Source organism: Protopterus annectens, chromosome 7.part1, assembly GCF_019279795.1.
Source record: "Protopterus annectens isolate FY-2018-M chromosome 7.part1, PAN1.0, whole genome shotgun sequence".
NCBI classification, from domain to species: domain Eukaryota; kingdom Metazoa; phylum Chordata; order Ceratodontiformes; family Protopteridae; genus Protopterus; species Protopterus annectens.
In genome coordinates, this window is record NC_056740.1 from 279703706 (window position 1) to 279725929 (window position 22224).

Below are 22224 nucleotides of genomic sequence, written 5' to 3' on the forward strand. Positions count from 1 at the left end.
TTAGTGCTCAAGCCATAGCTAATTACTAATCCCACCAACACAGAACAGGACCTACAGTGTAGGAGAGAAAGCTGCAAGCTATGGACTAAGTTGAGAAAAAGTGCCAAACTAGGGCACACACTTTACAGAGCATGCACATGTACAAAGAAGAGAGAATAAAAAGTGTCCTGCTACATTAAAGGCTCCACTGCACTGTTGAAATCTGTTTGCTGACCATATTAGGGGTTGGAAATGGGAGTATAGGATAGTAGGAGATAGGGGACAACAGATGAAATCATATAAGGAAAGTAGTTATGGTAATAATGAGAGCTTATTTTGTGGGACAGGTGCAAGGAAGGAAGAGAAGATTAAGGTATAGTAAAAGGCTGAGGATAGGTAGTATGGGCAAGCACAAACAAACACATAACAGATACAAAGTCTGAAAGGGGAGGAGTTAACACATTAAAGGAAGGAGAGGGCGGTAGAGTCAGAAACAATAGCAATGAGAAGACAATGGTGCTAGGGAGGATTGAACAACAACAGAAGAAGGCACTGATACACAATGGAAGGTGTTCATGGCCTTCTATATCACCCTGCTTGTTTGAGCCCCAGGGGGGTGTTTGGACAGCAACATGTCCATCCCTCCACTGGTTCCTGCCTGAGGTGTTGCTGGCAGAGGTGCATCTCTGCTAGTCAATAAAGGAGCCTTTTCAGGTAGACACTGTAGATAGCTGGCCAACAGTCTACCAGCTGCCTTACTATGTCCACCAGCTCCCCACAGGTCACAAATTCACCATCCCTGGCAAAACCATCAGCAGGAGCAATGGTACTCCCAGCTAGTAAAGAGCCACTACGAAAAGAAAAATGGTCTCTTCACTATTCCCCATACAGTGCAGCCACCAGTCAGACAGCCCTGGCTGCCATCTGGGAAGACCTAGGGACTGGTGGGTCTCAGCTGGGGGCTGTGGAACTAGATCTAACCAGTGGTACTGCAGTGGCAGCAACTGATGTATGTAATTGTAGAAGAGAGAGAGAGAAATAACATAACACACATAAGTTTAAAAGAAAGGATAGCAAAATAGGAAGTGAGGGGACACAGAGAAAGAATTTGTAATATGAACTGTAAAAAATATACTTATGACTAACGATGTAAAAAATATAAGTACAGCTGCAAAAACATTATAACTTGATTAGTGGAACAGGTATCTGATATGTAAAGGGTGCAATGCTATAATGTGCTATCCTAACAAAGTGGTCAAAGATAAGCATTCTGATGGTATTTTAACTTTTGGGCCTATTATACCTGTGTGTAGGAGAGTTATTCTACCTACAAAGTGTTGGGACATCATTGGCAGTCACTGGCCACTTGTTTTTTGTACCAGTAATTACTGTAATCCTCACATCTGAACAGTCTTACAACTGGAATGGTCACACACATTACCTTAAAAGTTATATTCAGAATAGCATAGAAACCTCAGTTCCAGTGCCTCTACGTGTATATGTATATCCCCAGTTACCTTACTAGGGGTGACTGACACACATGCTGGTGTCACAGAACTAATGCAATAATACAACAATATGTTCTAAAGTGAGTGTATTTAAATAAAGAAAGTAATGATATCCACCCATCCATCTGTAAAGCATTTCCATTCTCCTGCAGTAGTGCAGACAATGCTCTTCTATGGCTCCTCAGTTGTAGGGTAGAATGTAACCATTTAATAACATGCTTATAACCTGCTATGTAAGCAGGAAATCAACCATCTCTATAGACTAGACAATTACAATACATCTCAGGTCCATTTATTCTGGATTCTTTTTCCGATTGATTCAGAAGATCAAGATGTTGGTTCTTCAGGTTACTGCAGTGACACCTGCACAATGGGACATTCCAGTAGCATCAGTGACAGAACTAGCAAGGCAGTAATATACATCCATCTTATACTGGGGACCCTCATAGGTGTCCCCAAGCAGGTGCGCCTAGAAGCCCTATGCAGAAAATGACACTGTTCAAGAGGAACCTGGACAGTGGATGGGGCACCATAAATTCTTGCTGGGAATAGAGTCCACAACCCTCCTAGACATGGACAGTCATCACTAAATGCAATTTTGGGTTTTGACTAGCATTTCTATTTTATTACATTGGGATAAAATGGCTAGGCTTAAAATGACCTCCGGGTCGATAGCCTAGTAATCTGCTATGATCCTATGATCATATGATCCTATGACTAGAGTGACAAAAGGTAATACCTCCTTTTTCAAGCACATAATAGTACTCAGCTCCCAAGTCAAGCAGGGCTACACATAACAATCCTAATGTAAAGTTGTGTCTTCCCATCCAATCATCATGTAGCCTTAAAGGTATTTAAAGTGATACGGTGTTTGACCTGTGGTAGGTACTTATTTAGAATGTCAGAACTCAGATTGCAGAGTCCTAAAATGTGGAGACTAATAACCAAAAATTCAGGCATACACAAACGATGTCCAAGATTGCCATATCATGGATATGACAGTCTCATGGGGGGGTGTGGGTGGTTTGATCTCCACATTAGAGATACAAGAGACTTTCTAGCCTGTAAACTCAAGTTTAAAGGAGAAGAGTAATGTTCAATATTCTCTCTTCCCCAGTATTTTACAGCTGTTTTGGGGAGTTTTAGTCCTGACATTTCAATAAGCAGACATAATGGTAACATTCCATAGCCTGGGTACGTGTCAAACTGGGAATCTATCCCTCCAGTGATTCTTATTTATTTGTTAGTGTAGATTTAAGCCTCTAGTGAGGGTGTTTGTAGACCAATTGGTTTCATAAAGAAACATGAATTCAAAAGGGATTGAGTTTTTCAGACCTGGGAAATGAGATACAGGTCACCTTGGGGTAACTGGTAGACTACTGAATGTAAGGACAGTTGTGCTAATCTATCTAAATAGTTGAACGATTTTGGGTCTTTAATTTTCTTGATAAGGTATCTTTGGGATATTTCTAGTTAAGTGATATGCTTCAATTTATACATACCAGAGGGGGCAGTGTTTCAATGATGGGCCTGATAAGGAGAGATTATAGTGGTAGCATGACTTTCTTGGATTTTGAAGATATTGGCTTGCAAATTAACTGAGCCAGATGAAAGAATTTCCTGACTATGGTGTAAAGGTGATGATCGAATGAAAGAGCATTGTCTACATAAGTACCTAGCTCTCCTCTGACTGTGTCTGCCATGCCTGATTGTTAAGGCATTTCATTTTATGTACTGTCAATGCTTGTAAATAACTGTAGTATGAAGAAAATATACATTATACAATGCTATGCACTGCACTAATACTGCACTAAAGGTGGAGTTGTGTCCATATTCATTAAGGATATCCACACCTCCAGGCTAGTTGCACAGCATAATGCATCCGAAATTATCCAAGTGCAACTAACTCTGCGCAAGACCACAATCCAAATTGTAGCTTGCTACAGACCCCCCACCATGCCCCAGGATTCCCACTCCTCATTTCTAGATACACTGGAAAATATTAGGGTACAACCCAGCACCCATATAATGGGCAATTTCAACTACCCCACCATTAACTGGGAAAACTACTCATGTACCAACTCTTTTGCTCAACATTTTCTGGAATTCATAAATTCCAACGCCTTGGATCAACTTATTCACACCCCCACTAGGGGCACCAATATCCTAGACCTGGTCATTACCAACATGGGCAACTGGTATTCCACACCAGAGGTCAATTCCTCGTTGGTCAGATCCAACCACAAGCTAATCACCCTAGACATCCACATCCCACCCCCACCCCCAATTAGGGAAACCACCGTAAAAAAAGTCTCCAAAGCCAACTTCACACTTCTTAAGACAGAAGTGGCAAACTTCATGACACCCATGAAGACAGACAATAGAGGTACAACCGCTGAATCCTACACAAATGCACTTTATAAGCACTTACACGAGTATATGGATCATGCTATCCCTAATAGAACCAAGATGCTATCCTCCAAAAAAGGAAGCCAATCTGGTGGTCCTCTGCCATAAACAAACTCTGCAACAGAAGAAAGAAACTGTTGCAAAAAAGAGTAAAATCCCATGACTGGAGGAACTCCCTGGTCAACCTCAGTAAGAAGCTGAGATCCCTCATAAAATCCTCCAAAGCTGCTTACGAAAACAAAATTGCCACTGACTCTAAATACAACCACAAAGCATTCTATAGCTATGTCAAGAATCTCAATGGCAACACTCAGATCTGCTCTGAGTTACAGTACAATGGCACTAAATATACAGAACCAACTGTTATTGCCGACATCCTGGCAGATAGGTTCCGTGCTAACTTTACCCCCCCCCCCCCACACGCTGGAGTGCCCATCTCTATACCGGAAGAATGCAAAGTTCCTGTAATCATGGCTGCACAGGTAAAAAACACACTCTCCAAAGCCATGAACACAGCATCCATGGGACCTGACAATATCCCATGCTGCATTCTACACAAACTAAAGAATGAACTGGAACCCTACCTAAGTACCATGTTCAGTCATAGCCTCACCTCAGGCTTTGTGCCCACTGAATGATGCACCGTGATGGTTATCCCACTCCACAAAGAGGGAGCCACAACGGACCCCGGGAACTACCGCCCCATTAGCCTGACGAGCCTGGTCTGCAAGGCCATGGAATGTATCATCATGGAATTCATAAACAAAGACATTGGTAATCTCCAAACTCTGGACCCTACCCAGTTCGGGTTTATAAAAGGCAGATCATGTCTCCAAAACCTGATTGACTTCTTTGAAGCAGTCACCAAAGCCATTGATGAGGGTAAGGTGGCTCACACAGCTTATCTAGATCTCACCAAGGCTTTCAACACCATCCCCCACTCTGAAATTATAGATAAGCTCACTAAACTAGGTATAAATCCCTATGTCACAAGATGGGTTGCCAACTGGCTTATGGACAGAACCCACACTGTGAAAGTAGCAGACTCCAAATCCGACTTCAGACCAGTGACAAGTAGAGTACCACAGGGTTCAGTCCTGGGTACTCTCCTGTTTGGTATCTACTTCTCTGAAGTACAGGCTAACACAGAACATCTTTGGCTAACAAAGTTTGCAGACGACTGCAAACTACGAGCCATAATCAAAACTCCTAATAATGTGGACATCCTACAAAAGGGCCTCACTGAGACAGATGCCTGGTGTCAAAGCCATGGCCTGAAGCTCAATGCCAAAAAGTGTATTGTCATCCCCTTTGGTAAAAACTCTGTACCCATGAACTACCACATAGCTAGTAGTCTACTTAATGTTAAAAATGTGATAAGAGACCTTGGGACACAAGTGGACAGTAGTCTCTCCTTTGATAATCACATCACCACAGTGATCAGGAAATCCTTCTATATGGCTCACCTCATCGCAAAAGGTTTCTCATCCAGAAAAAAAGAGGCCATTGTTCCCCTCTACTCATCACTCATTAGACCCATTATAGAGTACAATGCCCCTTTTGGTATGTACCTTACATGACATCTACAACAACTGGAAAGGCCACAAAAATACCTCACAAAGAGGATTACTGGCCTCAAACAGATGCCTTACGCAGACCGTCTCAAAAAATTCCAGCTTTACTCCATCGCATATCGCCTACTCAGGGGCGATCTCTGCCTAACATACAAAGCTATGTCAAACCCAGAGCTGTTGGACATGCTCCACTTAAAAAAATCCCAGTCCCTCCAAGCTACATGCTTGTGGGACCTAAACCTTGTCACCACAATAAACAGAACATGCTGGAGGGATATATTCCTGTCCCAGAGACTTCCCATACTCTGGAACAGACTACCTATCTATGTCAAACAGAGTTCCTCATTAGTACTCTTCAAGAAAAATCTTGATGATTGGATGGGAAATAGAAAATTCACGCCAGGGATCACTTCTGTGGCTCTGCTTGACAGGGGCACAGGAAAATAATTTTCTTGGGTGGCGAAAGCCAGGGTGCATTTTTGGCTAGGCTTATATAGGTCCTAGGGCCAATAGCCTAGTACCTACCTATGAACCTATGAACTAACTAAATAGTATTGCAAAAGTGCATGTAAGCTGGAGAAACCAGTCACCAAGATCATTGTAAAGCCAGCATTACCCATATAAATGACTCCCAGCTGAAAAACACCTTAACCTTAGCAGAAGAACAGATTAATAGCAAGAAAGCAGGTTACCAGAAGCAGCAACAGCAGAAAAGGAAACACTTCTGTGAAACATTGAGACACAGCATTTTTGCAGTATCAGTATTGCTGTCATTGACATTTATTTCCATTTAAAATGCTGAAAGTGAAAAAATGCTAGTGATGTACATTTTAGTATCTGAAAAGTAGTTCTGTAACAACTTAGTTAACGGCAATGAAACACACATTACAAGCATTTATTTAGTCTTAGCATTTTAAATGAAAACAAATGTTGATACTAAAGAAATGTAGGTAATATGAGTTTTACTCTATGTAACTAAGTAGCAATAGAGCTGCTTGCCAGGTACTAGAAGAGGTTTTTAGCATTTTTACTGTCTAAACTTCACAAGAACAAGTGTGCCATTTTCTTTCCTTCTTTTCCTTTGTTTTATATATATATATATATATATATATATATTCAGACCAAGGCAACCACATACTGCAAAACACTCCTTGGCAAATCCACACTAACACAGAACTCCATTACTGGGCAGGGCCAACATTTCTTCAGTAACAGCTTTCAAAATAGAAATAAATGTCAGTAATCCTAATAAAGAGAAATACATATAATGTGAGTTTCATTTCCTGCCTCTAAATACATGAAAAGATACTGTTTCAGAAGAGATTTTAATACATTTTTGTTCCTCAAGTTGACTTCTTTTAAGCTGAGCCAGAGACGGCCTATACTAATACTATGGGCAGTTAATGATTATTCCAAAATGTACAATTATTGGACAAAGCAATCAGCATCTTCTTCTTCTTTTGGCTGTTCCCGTTAGGGGTCGCCACAGCAGATCAACTGTTTCCATTTCTTCCTGTCCTCTGCATCTTGCTCTGTCACACCAACCACCTGCATGTCCTCTCTCATCACATCCATAAACCTTATCTTAGGCCTTCCTCTTTTCCTGTTACCTGTCAGCTTCATCCTTAGCATCTTTTCCCCAATATACTCTGCATCCCTCCTCAGCACATGTCCAAACAATGTAATCTTGCCTCTCTGGCTTTGTCTCCAAACCTTCCAACCTGGGCTGACCCTCTAATATACTTATTCCTAATCCTGTCCATCCTCGTCACACCCAGTGCAAATATTAACATCTTGAACTCTGCTACGTCAAGCTCTGACTCCTGCCTTTTTGTCAATGCCACTGTCTCCAACCCATATAACATAGCTGGTCTCACTACTCTCTTGTAGACCTTCACTTTTACTCTTACAGGTACTCGTCTATCAAAAATCACTCCTGACACTCTTTTCCACCCACTCCATCCTGCCTGTACTCTCTTCTTCACCTCTCTTCCACACTCACCATTACACTTGATCCCAGGTACTTAAACTCATCCACCTTCACCACCTCTACTCCCTGCATCCTCACCATTCCTCTATCCTCCCTCTCATTCACACACATATATTCTGTCTTAGTCCTGCTGACCTTCATTCCTCTTCTCTCTAGAGCATATATCCACCTCTCCAGGGTTATCTCCACCTGTTCCCTACTCTCACTACAGATCACAATGTGATCTACAAATATCATAGTCCACGGGGATCTGCAAACATCGTAGTCCATGGGGACTCCTGTCTGATCTCGTCTGTCAACCTGTCCATCACCATTGCAAATAAGAAAGGGCTCAGAGCTGATCCTTGATGTAATCCGACCTCCACCTTAAACGCATCCGTCACTCCCACCGCAGACCTCACTGCTGTCACACTACCCTCGTACATATCCTATATTACTCTTACATACTTCTCTGACACTCCTGACTTCCTCATACAATACCACAACTCCTCTTAAGGCACCCTGTCATATGCTCAAAGCAATCAGCATGCACATTGAAAATTCAAAAACTACAAACTTCAAACAAACCTTAGAAACCCACAGAACACATTAAAATTAATAATGATGATGATAATAATAATAATAATAATAATAATAATAATAATAATAATAAAAAGTTTCCAATTGCTGCAGCATAAAGTAAACACATAAAGCAACTTAAAGATAGTATAATATTAAATAAAAAATAAAAAATAAAAAAATAAAAGTTTAATTTTTGACTGAAACTATGGAACTATCTATTTTTTATTATGGGATACTGAAGGAGCATGACATTAGACATACAAGAAAGTAAATAACAACAACAAGCACACAATATATCACAAAAGTAACATCTCGTCTTCTTTTGGCTGTTCCCGTTAGGGGTCGCCACAGCGGATCCTCTGTTTCCATTTCTTCCTGTTCTCTGCATCTTTCTCTGTCACACCAATCACCTGCATGTCCTCTCTCACCACATCCATAAACCTTATCTTAGGTCTTCCTCTTTTCCTATTACCTGGTAGCTTCATCCTTGGCATCTTTTTCCCAATATGCTCAGCATCCTTTCTCAGTACATGTCTAAACCATTGTAATCTTGCCTCTCTGGCTTTGTCTCCAAACCTTCCAACCTGGGCTGACCTCTAATATACTTATTCCTAATCCTGTCCACCCTCATCACACCCAGTGCAAATCTTAACATCTTTAACTCTGCCACATCCGGCTCTAACTCCTGCCTTTTTGTCAGTGCCACTGTTTCCAACCCATATAACATAGCTGGTCTCACTACCCTCTTGTAGACCTTCCCTTTCACTCTTACTGGTACTCGTCTGTCACAAATCACTCCTGACACTCTTCTCCACCCACTCCATCCTGCCTGTACTCTCTTCTTCACCTCTCTTCTACACTCACCATTACTCTGAACTACTGAGACCAAGTATTTAAACTCATTCACATTCGCCACCTCTACTCCTTGAATCCTCACCATTCCTCTCTCCTCTCTCTCATTCAAACACATATATTCTGTCTTAGTCCTGCTGACCTTATCTAGAGCATATCTCCATCTCCCCAGGGTCTCCTACACCTATTCCCTACTCTCACTACAGATCACGGGAACTGAAAGTTCAACTGCTGAGTCCTACACTAAGGCACTGTACGAGCACATCCACTCATGCATGAATCGTGCCATCCCAAATAGAGCCAAGATGCTCTTCTTCAAAAAAAATGAAGCCAATCTGGTGGTCCTCTGCCATAAACAAACTTTACAACAAAAGGAAGAAACTGTTGCAGAAAAGAGGAAAATCCCAGGATGCAAAAAACTCCCTTACCAGCCTCATTAAGAAGCTGAGATCCCTCATAAAATTCTCCAAAGCTAGTTACGAAAATAGAATTGCCAAAGATTCCAAAGACAACCACAAGCATTCTATAACTATGTCAAGAATCTAAATGGCAATGCGCAGATCTGCTCTGAGCTACAACAGAATGGCATTAAATATACTGATCCCAAGGATATTGCCAATATCCTGGCAGATCAATTCAGTGCCAACTTCACCCCCGTCTCACCTCCTAATTGGCCCATCTCAATACCGGAAGATTGCCAAATTCTGGTAATAATGTCCACACAAGTAAAAAATGCACTCTCCAAAGCTAAGAATACAGCATCCATGGGTCCAGATGACATCCCGGGCTGTGTACTACATGAACTACAAAATGAACTGGCACCTCACCTAAGTGTCATGTTTAATCATAGCCTCACCTCAGGCTTCATGCCCACTGAGTGGCACACAGCTGCAGTTATCCACTCCACAAGGGGGGATCCACCTTGGATCCTGGGAACTACCACCCCATCAGCCTGATGAGCCTGATCTGCAAGGACATGGAATGTATTATCATGGAACTTCGAAGCAAAGACATTGGCAACCTTCAAACATTGGACCCCACCCAGTTTGGGGTCATGAAGGGCCGATCTTGTCTCCTGAACCTGATTGACTTCTTCAAATCAGTCTCCAGAGCCGTGGACGAGGGTAAGGCGGTTCACACAGCCTATTTGGACCTCACCAAGGCCTTTGACACCATCCCCCACTCTGGAATCATAGATAAACTTACTAAGCTGGGCATTAATCCCTACATCACTCAATGGGTTGTCAACTGGCTTACTGACAGAATCCACACTGTAAAAGTAGCTGACTCCAAATCCAGCTCCAGACAAGTGACAAGTGGAGTACCTCAGGGTTCAGTCCTGGGACCACTCTTGTTTGACATCTACTTCTCTGAAGTACAGGCCAATACTAAGGGACTCTGGCTAACAAAGTTTGCAGATGACTGCAAACTGGGAGCCATTATTGAATCTCCAAATTATGTGGATACTCTACAAAATGGCCTTACAGAAACAGATGCTTGGTGCCAGAGCCATGGGCTCAAGCTCAATGTCAAGAAAAGTATAGTTATCCCCTTTGGGAAAAAAACATGTACCCATGAATTACCACATAGGTGGCAGTACACTAAACACCGAAAGTGTGATAAGAGACTTAGGGACACAGGTGGACAGTGGTCTCACCTTCGATAACAACATCGCCACAACAGTCAGGAAATCCTTCTATGTGGCACACCTCATCACTAAAGGCTTTTCATCCAGAAAAAAGGAGATCGTTGTCCCACTGTACTCATCCCTCATTAGATCCATTATAGAATACAATGCCCTATTTGGTATGTACCTCTCAAGACACCTGCAGCAACTGGAAAGGCCGTAGAAATACCTCACTAAAAGAATCACAGGCCTAAAGCAGATGCCTTATGCTGACCATATTAAAAACTTCCAGCTATACTCTGCCGCATATTCTCTACTCAGAGGCGATCTCTGCTTAACATACAAGGTCATGTCAATCCCAGAGCTATTGGACAAGCTACACTTAAAGAAATCCCAATCCCTCAGAGCCACACGCTTCAGGGATCTAAATCTTGTCATCACAATAAACAAAACATGCTGGAGGGATAGGTTCCTGACCCAGAGACTCCCCAGACTCTGAAATAGACTACCCATACATGTCAATCAGACTGCCTCTTTGGCCTGCTTCAAAAGGAACCTTTATGATTGGATGGGAGAAAGGAAAGTCACCCCGGGGATCACATCAGTTGCCCTGCTAGATAAGGGTCCAGGAAGTAAATAGTGTTGGAAGAAATAGCCAGGGAATTATTATGGCTAGGCTTGTATAGGCCCTAGGGCCAATAGCCTAGTACCAACCTATGAACCTATGAACAATGTCGTCTGCAAACATCATAGTCCATGGGGACTCCTGTCTGATCTCGTCTGTCAACCTGTCCATCACCATTGCAAATAAGAAAGGGCTCTGAGCTGATCCTTGATGTAATCCCACCTCCACCTTAAACGCATCCGTCACTCCCACCGCAGACCTCAATGCTGTCACACTACCCTCGTACATATCCTGTACCACTCTTACATACTTCTCTGACACTCCCAACTTCCTCATACAATATCACAACTCCTCTCTAGGCACCCTGTCATATGCTTTCTCTAAGTCTACAAAAACACAATGCAACTCCTTCTGACCTTCTCTATACTTCTCCATCAACACTCTCAGAGCAAACATTGCATCTGTAGTGCTCTTTCCCGGCATGAAACCATACTGCTGATCACTAATCATCACGTCCCTTCTGAACCTAGCTGTCACTACTCTTTCCCATAACTTCATGCTGTGTCTGATCAATTTTAATCCCTCTGTAGTTACTACAGTTCTGCACATCATCCTTATTCTTACAAATCGGTACCAAAACACTTTTTCTCCATTCCTCAGGCATCCTCTCACTTTCCAAGATTTCATTAAACAATCTGGTTAGAGACTCCACTGCCATTTCACCTAAACACCTCCATGCTTCCACAGGTATGTCATCTGGATCAACAGCCTTTCCATTCTTCATCCTCTTCATAGCTATCCTTACTTTCTCCTTGCTAATCCATTGCACGTCATGAAAAGTAACACAATTGTATAATAGCAATAGCCCATGGCTAGGTGTGGGTAATATTTGTTTTACCCACTCTAGTCATGTGGTAGTAGTCTTTAATTTCAGTATTATGAAGAGCATGAAATGTTTATCATGGTCAGATGATACAGCACCTCCTAGGAAGAGTCTTTGTGGTTACATGTGGTGAATGCAGCCTGTTACATATACAGGTCTTTCATGCTGCAGCCACCATTAACTTTATTCCACTATTCTCTTCCTGTATTACCAGGATTTTATGGAAGTCAGTTCTACTGGTATTAACATCTACAGTCCTAGTATATATACATTTCGTAACCACTCCGCCATATTATTTACCACATTTGTATTTGCCAAGCCCATCATTTTTTGTAATGTTGCTCATTACCTAAAATTTCAGCTACATATTCTCCAAACTGTTAAAAACTCACCTGAATCTTGGTTTATCATACGGAAGTAAATACTATCTCAATGACCGCACTAAAAACATTCCATCAGTCTACTCACTGGCATCTTTCATTTATGCCTCCCCAACCTGCACAAAACAACAAATGACACTAGCAGCTGTTGCAATAAAATTGCTAGAATTGCCCACAAACTACCTGCATATTTTTGGTCTGTTCCTTGTAAAATTTGTGGTTTTCTGGCAAATCAGTGAGGAATTAAGTCACTAAATAATGATACATATTTCAGTTTCAGACTTTATATCCTTCAGAAAATGTGCGATAATGTAAAGCATGTTATTCCAGCAACTTTCTGAGTTTATAAGAGCAATATTTAAAAGTTGTCCCTATTTTGAGTCCTTGACTCCCCCGCCCCATTATTTTAGGCTTTGTTCAGATGTTTAGAGGTATGACACTGCATAGTCATAAAACAACTATACTGGCCAGAGTTCTCACAATATCATACACACTCACAACTGCTTATTGCCCATAATCTAATGTATATAAACCGGAAAATTGTCCAGCACTACAAAACACCATGGATTATAATGTCTCAACCAGGGAATTACACTCTAAAAATAAATCACTTTTTCATACCACCAAATTTAATAATATTGCTGATGGCTCACTCTACTCTTGTTATGTTTGCAATTTTAGGAACTCCCTACCACTACACTAACCCCAGGATTCATGAAGCTTGCGCCAGGCGCAGGCGTAGCGTAGGCGGTATAATGCCAAATATGGCCGCCAAGCAATTCAGGTACGATCCAGTTCCACGTGCACTACCAGCATACGCCAGATCTGCGCAGCCCTCGGCTTAGGTATGCTAATCACCCCAAGCGCAGTGCCACACCATGCAAATGAAGGTACATAGCGAATCATGAAGTGGTGCAGGTGTAGCATAAGCCCACAGAAATGTAAACCAAAAAACACAGTTTACATTTTTCCAAACAGAACATCAGAGCTATGAAAGCGGACCAGACTCATGTATTACAAAGTTAACATATGCCAATGGCTAAATATACAGCCAATGGAATAAGAAAAGATGCACAACACCTAAAAAACAACATTTAATGTCATGTCCACAGTAACGCAAAATACAACTGCAGGGCATGTGTGCGCAAACGGGAACACAAAGAAAATATATACAAATGTCAAAAAATCGCAATGTAATACAAATCATGATTTCACCATAATACTCAATGGAATGCATGGTACACCACAACCAAGCTGCAAGGGTTGCTAAGGGTCTGTGACAGTGTTTGGTGCGGTAACTAGGAATTAGTAGTCAATGCCATGCAAATGAGGCAAGTAACAGTGAATCGCAAACATCCCGTCGGACTAAGGATATACCATACGGCGCAGCGCTACAACACCGAGGAGTGGTTTAGAGGTATATATGACATCAGCAGTGGGGTGTGCCACCATAGCTGTAAGCACATTGGAGCAATGCAAATCCAGCCTGGCCATTTCTAAGCAAAGCCGCAGGACAGGGGTGGGGAGGTAGGTATAGCATCGTTTAGCTGAGAGCACATATGGTGCCTGAAAGCGCATGTGTACGGGGATGAAAACATGCCCGAAACCCGGTAAGCGGACGCACGCGCTGTGCACCATAGCTCAAACAGGAAGGTTAGGGTAAGAAAATAAGGAAATGCCACAGTAGGGTAATTGGAGTACAACTGAGCAATTAACACCTATTAACTCACAGCGGGCAATCGACGGCAGCTGACAAGTCTGCTCGCAGAAACCTGCAAAACAGGATAGGGGAGGTGTCGGATTGCAAAGAAAAGAGAACTGTCATAGCAGAGCAAAGCAAACCTGCATTAGACCTGCCATAGAACACATTACGCAAGATAAGCCAGGTTTAGGAAAGTACAAATGAAAGCAGGCTGCTGGATGCATGCCAGAAAATGGGAGGTGAAACATTAAGAAATGTTAAAGGAAGGGCAAGAGGTAATCCACAGCAGCCAAATGTAATTCAACACCAAAGGCACCACAATAGTAGTACCTGTCATAAAACACATAAGATACCCTGTAGCTGCGATCATACATACACACCCTATGACATCATCAGTGTTCACAGCACAATAGTATAAAGTGTGAAAGCACCTCACACACACCTGTGTATTCCCAAACACTGCACCATCGGTGTAAACAGATGGGGAACTTTTACAATGTACATGTTGGGAGCTGCCATAGCTGTGATTCATCACCATGTGTTAGAGACTGAAGGTGTTATGGAGGATGATGCTGACAACCACCGCAGGCCCCAGAGGAGGAAAAGAGTGTTCAGACCAAGGGGAACCTACCAGGGGTTACATGATCTGGATATAGTAGAGCATTACAGGGTGGACAGGGACATCTTACAGCAAATAGCTGAGCTGTGCCAGCCACGCCTGAGATCCAGAAACAACAGAGGGGAACCCATCCCAGTGGACACGAAGGTATGTGTAAACTTGTGAATACTAGCCACAGGTATCTTTCAAAGGCCAACTGGAGATATAATGGGGATCTCACAGGCATCAGCATCCAGGGTACTACACCAGTTCCTGGATGCCATGTTACCACATGCCAATGAGCATATATACTTCCCCCGAACTTAGGAGGAGTTGGCCAGTAACATGCGTCTCTTCCACCATGTGGCACACTACCCAAAGGTACTGGGTGCAATAGACCGCACGCACATACATATCAAGTCACCACCCGGTGAGCATGGTAGGTGCTACATAAACCCCAAGGGATACCACTCCATCAACTGCCAGGTTGTGTGCAATGCCCAGGGCATTATCATGGATGTGTGTGCTGGCAGCCCTGGAAGCTACCATGACTCCCACATCTGGCATGCCTCACAGCTATATCAGGCATTTGTCAGGGGGGACATCCCACATGGCCACCTTGTGGGGGATGCTGGCTATGCACTGGAGCCGTGGATGATGACTCCCATCAGAAATGTACACACACCCATGCAAGAACGCCATAATGAGGCACACGCACAAACCAGAATCATCATAGAGCATGTGTTCGGGATGCTGAAATCACGGTTCCGTTGCTTGGACATATCTGGTGGAGCCTTGCAGTACTCTCCAGGCACGTGTGCCCACATCTTCATATTATGTGCCATGCTACATAATATGATCCTGTGGAAAAAGCTGCAGCAGAGACATAATGGTGAAGGCCCTCACAGCCCAGCACAATTGCCAAGGTCATCATAGGCACAGAGGGATTCAGACCACGAACACCCTGTGCTAGCCCCAGTAGGAAGATGGAGGCATGCCCAATATGCCTACGCCTTGGCAAAGAGGGAACGTATAGCACATACTCTGACAGTGTAGGCCCCTATGGACTGACACACCTCTCCACCTGCACACACAGTAAAATGGATGGCACACACACATGACCACCTGTAAATTGTAATGTATAGGTGGCCTACTGTGTGAATCCTACATAGGCAGCCCTCAACCATTGCACACAACAGCTATTGGAACAAGGAATGTCAACACCTGAACAGTACACACACCTATCAGCATATGTTGGTACTGTATGTATAGGTTCCTAGGTACATTGTTAGAGGCCATTCATCAATCAAGGCAAACAGTGTCTGCTGTCGCCACCACATCGAGTAACCAACTGTCCCTCAGTGGAGCAGAGCCAATTGCGGGATCCATGTGTATAATCACTGTTCCCCACACACTCTGCATGGATTCCCTGGTGTGTTAATGAGGGGCTCCATATAATGTAATCATGGATGTAGTGGCAAAGCATGGGGTGTACCCATGGCAGGTATCTGTCACCCCAACATGCTCCACCTATGGTTGTGTGAAGGTGTAGCACATTATAATGTGTGGCTCACTGTGACATACATTCTCAATGCTGGAGCACATCCATTAAACATCACTTGGACATACCATTAATAGGTCTCATCCATAAGTAAACTAACTGAGTTACCCATTTGATTGCAGTATGGAGTAACAGCCATAGTACAGTCCACATACAAAATGCCATAACACGTGTACAAATCCCAGATGCCCAAGTGGTAAAGGCACTGACTGTCATGCATGTTCCCGGTTCCACGTCCTGCAAGGGACGTTACGTAATCCCGAAGGCACGAATAATGGATGTTGGATGCAGGTCATCAGATCAGGTTTAGCACATGTTAGTGGGAATATGTGTTGCCCAGTGCTGGTAAGCGTCGTTTAAACATGACTATACGGATATACGCGAAACAGGGCTAAGCTTCTCTGAATATCATGCAGATCACGGTCAATGATGTCCAGAACAGGTGAAACTAGCATTATTCACCCCTGTACTAATAGTGCCTGCTCTGAAGGGTAAAACGACCACTGCCAGGAGTAGAACATGCAATCATGTACACAATCACCTAACACTAAGCTACCCAAGATGTACCAATGGCAGGTGTGTAATGTGACAGGTTCAAACACAAACGCGTGGAGTCCAGGAAACAGTATACACTGACATGTACACAATGAAAGGTGTATTCTCCCTCTCACTCTCTCTCTCTCATATATACATATATATATATATATATATATATATATATATATATATATATATATATATATATATATATATATACATATATATAATAGAGACAGAAAGGGTGATAGAGAGATATATGTTGATATATACGGATTCACCTATATCTGCAAATATATAGATAGGTCAACGACATGTACACAACCATGGAGGTAGAAATAAATTGGATACTGCCAACTATGGAATGTGTCACATACCGACACGCGTGATCACGAGACTTAAAGACCGAAAGAACACAGTACCGGAATACTGGAACCACGTGTAATATTATCACGATATTAAGGGACATTTAGTTATCGCTGCCGGTGTTGCAGTCCACGTAGGTACTGTGTTCAACTGTGTTTGTGATTGCTGTAGTCTGTGTATGTGTGTGTTGAGGGTGCCATGTGCGTTTCCATGAGGCTGTAATGTGTGTGTGTGTGTGTGTGTGTGTGTGTGTGTGTGTGTGTGTGTGTGTGTGTGTGTGTGTGTGTGTTGCATCGTGTGTCTGTTAGTGCTAACTCGGAGGTAGATTATTAAGGTAGGTGTGGTTATAGCTGGCCGTAGGCATACGGTTACCACCTGTCCCACTTTAAGAGGGACAGCCCCTCCCTGGGCAGTTGTGTCCTGACAAAAAATATTAAGGGCAAATGTCCAAGATTGTAGGACATAATTATGTCCCATATATTATGTAATAGTTGCATTAAATAGTTATGCCTGTATCTACAAAACGTAAATGTTACACGAAACATGATAAGTAGCTGAAGTGCTACAAGAATAAGTATGTATTCAGGATAAAAGTATGTTCTATCCTGTGTACTGACCATGGGTATGTGTCGGCCTGTAAACACCGATGTGTGTCCTGCAAATGTCTCACTATGGCCATTTGAAAAGGTGGCAACCCATGCCAAAGAGGTTCAGTCACCAACACAACTGCAATGAGTGTAAATATATGTGACAGAAATACACGAGACAGCTGTCATTTAGTAACATTCCTTTACACATCGCTGTATTTCTGGAGGTAGGGAAGTACCAACCTCACCTGCATATTTTATAGAAACCAATTAACAATGGCTCAATGTTTAAGCACGTAACAACCATAGTTCAGTCTACTAACTGATAGGTCTTCAATTAGGGAAGGAGCCCACACACATATATAGAATATGTAGAAATGCAGTCCCCACAAACCTGTATATGCTATGTACACCCACCTACATCTCCCCCACACCCAAAACAATTGCAATACAGACTGTAATAACATCACAAACATCCACTCACTCAATTACATCTGCAGAAGCGTTAACATACCTTGTGAGAGACACATTTGTAAAGGTGCTATGTGAAATCGTAGCTGTTGTATAATGGAACAGACGGCGATGTTACAGGTTTTGTTTGTAATAGTCCCTTATCAGATGGTTGAGATGACAGGTACACTCACATGTAGAACCACATACTCTAGCCGTCACACACAATCCACGGGGGACATGAATTCAAAATATCCATGTCTCTACAAATAGCAGTTGCAATTCCTCACAACAATACACATACAGGCAGTCTCCCCGAAGGTAGGGCAAAAGGGCAATTCCCAAGTGGAGAATTCAATTATACCCCACTGTTGCCACGTAATTGGCAAATGGAGTAGCTGCACAGCTGATGTGCATGTAATAATTTACTCAGGAACACCAATTGGCAGCAGGAAACCACATGTTACAGGTATCAACGTATATAAGGATGACTTGCCATACATTCAAACCGTATGCTCATACCATAGAACCGTTTAAACAGTAAAGGTGTAAGAGAGATATTTACAAAGATTCGGAATGCTAACAAAGTATGTAGAACACGCAGTATGTTAGTGTATGTAGAGCCTGTCTTGTATTAATTAAAAGTGTACGCAATGCATAAAGTGGGAAAAGGTATTATGTAGTGATGTCTTGTTGAGCATAGAAACGCTTTTAGAAATTGTATGTCCTGCTGTGGGCCACAAGGTAAACATCACATACACCACAAGGGATGTTACATGAGGGCTTTAAACAGAAAAATTCCACACCACCCACCGTCAGTGGTAGGGTATGTCCAACAAGTACGTGCCATAGCAGGGGATAGTATATGTTGATATACTGTCACAGTAGGCATGTGTATGTGCATATAACGACAATAACATGCGTAAGGTGGTCCTGCTGTGCAAGTATGCTTTGCATTATGGGATAATGTGTAAAATATGCATAATGTACAGTATTGTAGGTAGATATGTCAGATATTCTACACAGCATAACTGTTATATCATGCAAACAAAAGGTACCGTCTATTGGCATGTACAATACACAATAACAGGATACATATGGCTTGTAGTCACGGGACACTGTAACAGCATGATGGCTAATTGAAATGGAAGAGCTACTCAATTAACCATGCACAAAGGACATGTAATAGCTTCACAGGTTCATAGTGAGGTACTATGCTGTCTGGCAAGTCTATGTGTAAACCCAACTATAGTGTTTACACTGGCAGCACCTCTCTAGGGTAGTGTCCTGTCTGTGAACAGCATAGCCATGTGTTACCTGCACCTCTGTACAGTACAACCACTGCAGTGATCCCTGGTGTATCAGTATGACCGCATACAGAGTCACCTATGACCGGTGTGTTGGGTATGTTATAACACCCTATTGGCTGTAGTTGATGGGCACACATGAGTCTGTGGGCTATAAGTAATTGTTGTTGTGTTTGGTGATGGGGGCTACCTCTGGTGTCTACACAGCGTATGGAGAGGTTCTGCAAATGTCGTACTCATACTATGTGTGGCCTGTGGTGGTGGAGATCTAGTGAGACTATGTGATGAGTGGGGTGTGTTACAAATGTTAAACATCCCCACATGAATGTCAGGTTCAGTCTGGGTTGGTGAGAGCATTACACCCAGCATGGCTACATATGTGCATCTCTCACAGGCTGTAGTGTTGTATGTTGGGAGATGAGCATTGACTGTGTACATGAGACAATTGCTCTATTGCCACATGTTTGCCATATTCATCATATAGACAGCCAATAGCACTGGTAAGTGACACTTGGACATGCCTGTATATTCATCCATGTCTCACAAGATATGTGAGTTACATGTGTACAACAGCTGTTGTACTGTAAGCAAGCTGGAAATGTAAGGACAGACAGTGTACTTGTAAGAAATGAGTTGGAATGGGTGCTATAGTAATTAGTAGCTCATGAAGTGCTTACATGTTCTGAACAACTGCTGAGCATGAATATGTAATACAGATAGGGTGTTGGATAATATCAACCCACTGCAACCCACAAGTGGAGACGACAGTCATAATTGGAGGCACTACACTATTACACTGCTGAGTATGGTCTGCAAGTCTATGAACCTTTATCAATGTAGATGTTAGCAGTACAGAAGTAGATGAAAGTGAGGATGATTTCACACTGCATAGCATACCTGTGACAGGTCATAGGACATCATCAGCCATACTGTGTTCCAGCTACACTGAGTATACTAGATGTACCTTCTTATGTCACAGGAGTGTTCTACCAGTGGCCTGTTGACAGAAGCAACACTACAAAAGGTGTCTGAGTGACATGTGCATATCACACCAGAGGCAGCTACAGTAAAACAGGGTTAATGTTTTGTACTCCCCCCTCATTGTAACCCATACCACACAGACAAATGGGAGGCATCTGTGTATGTAAGGATGTGAATGGCCATGACCTAGGAGCAATAGTTGTCTCAGTGTAGTGGACAACATACAGAATGGGCTTTGTGGTGAGGTGTGTGACATATGTGCACAATCTGACAGCTGATAATAGCATTGTCACCACTAGGTGAATAACCCTGTACCCATTAACTACCACCTAGGCAGCGGTCAACATTATGGACACTGTGTAAGGGATGGTGCTGTGCAGTTCACCTCCCTGAGTTGCTGACGTCTCCAGGCCCATTAGGTAGTCATACGAGGCACCCAAGTCATGACAGGGTGCCATCCATGAGCATGGAGATCATTGGACAGGCATACTCAGCACTCGGGTGACCAATATCGGATCACATTTCAACTTTAAGGGGTATTAGCCATGCGTGGATGGGCGATACCAGCCTTCACAATCCTCACCTCAACTATGGAGCATGGCTACCTTGCATAAAGACATGTGCTACACTGTGATGTTGGACATGTACACATACATATCCTGATCTGAAAGACATACGTCATGGACAGCCACCATCCTACTACAAGGATCGCCACATGGTGGACAGATCCCTGTGCCATACATGTTACATACTCCTGCCATACCATGCAACCCTGTCCATCAAAGCTGCACATGTCATCTCTGTCATACATGGTGTGATGACCACATGGTAGATGTCTTATTAACTGTCTGGAATAGTAATGTGGCACTGATGCACCTTGCGGTGGCAAAATGGCTGTCGGATACAGCTAGAAAACCTTGCCCGTACATGCTACAGTTGATAGCCATCCCTGCGAATGACGTCCGGCTAGCCATTGTCCCATGTCTATCACATGTGCAACACAGGCGATATGTGGCAGGATGTTGAACTGCTGTACAGTGCCGTGTAGATGTATATGGCAAAACACATGCATGTAAAGGTTTCCATGCATATGTGTGCATTGTCACTGCTCATGTCCATTAAGGCAGTGTATGTGTTGATATGTGACATATACACAGCATCAAGGTCAACAGCATTACTGTGGACACATCCAGGCATGTGCTGATAGGTAAGAACACCAGTACAGGCAAACAGACATACCCACATCAAGACAGCATTCACATGGAGTATGAACAATGTAATGAGGTGACACACATATATGGTTATGATATCCAATGCATAACAGGTGTTACATGTGTGTGACACAAACATGTCAGTCATGTCAGTGTCATGACGATTTGCAAAGATAACTGTTGAGATGTACTAGATTTAATACAAATGTATGTGCAGCTGTATCTCTGTACATCTCTGTGATACTGTGACCTGTCTCCATCGTTATGTCTTCCAGATAATGCCTTGTTCATGCCTGCCAGCGTATAGCCGCCTGGAGGATGATGCCCTCATCCCTACCTCCATGAGAACTACAAGGTGTTGTTCAGCCATATGCCACAGCATGTCCAGCAGCGTGATGACCTGTGGCAGGACCTTCACAGGAGGGTTAATGATGTGGATGGCCATAACTGCACCTACCAGCAGGTGTGCAGACACTGCACAAACCTGATACGACATGCAAAACAGCGTGCCAATGCAATCGCCAGGGAACAAGGTG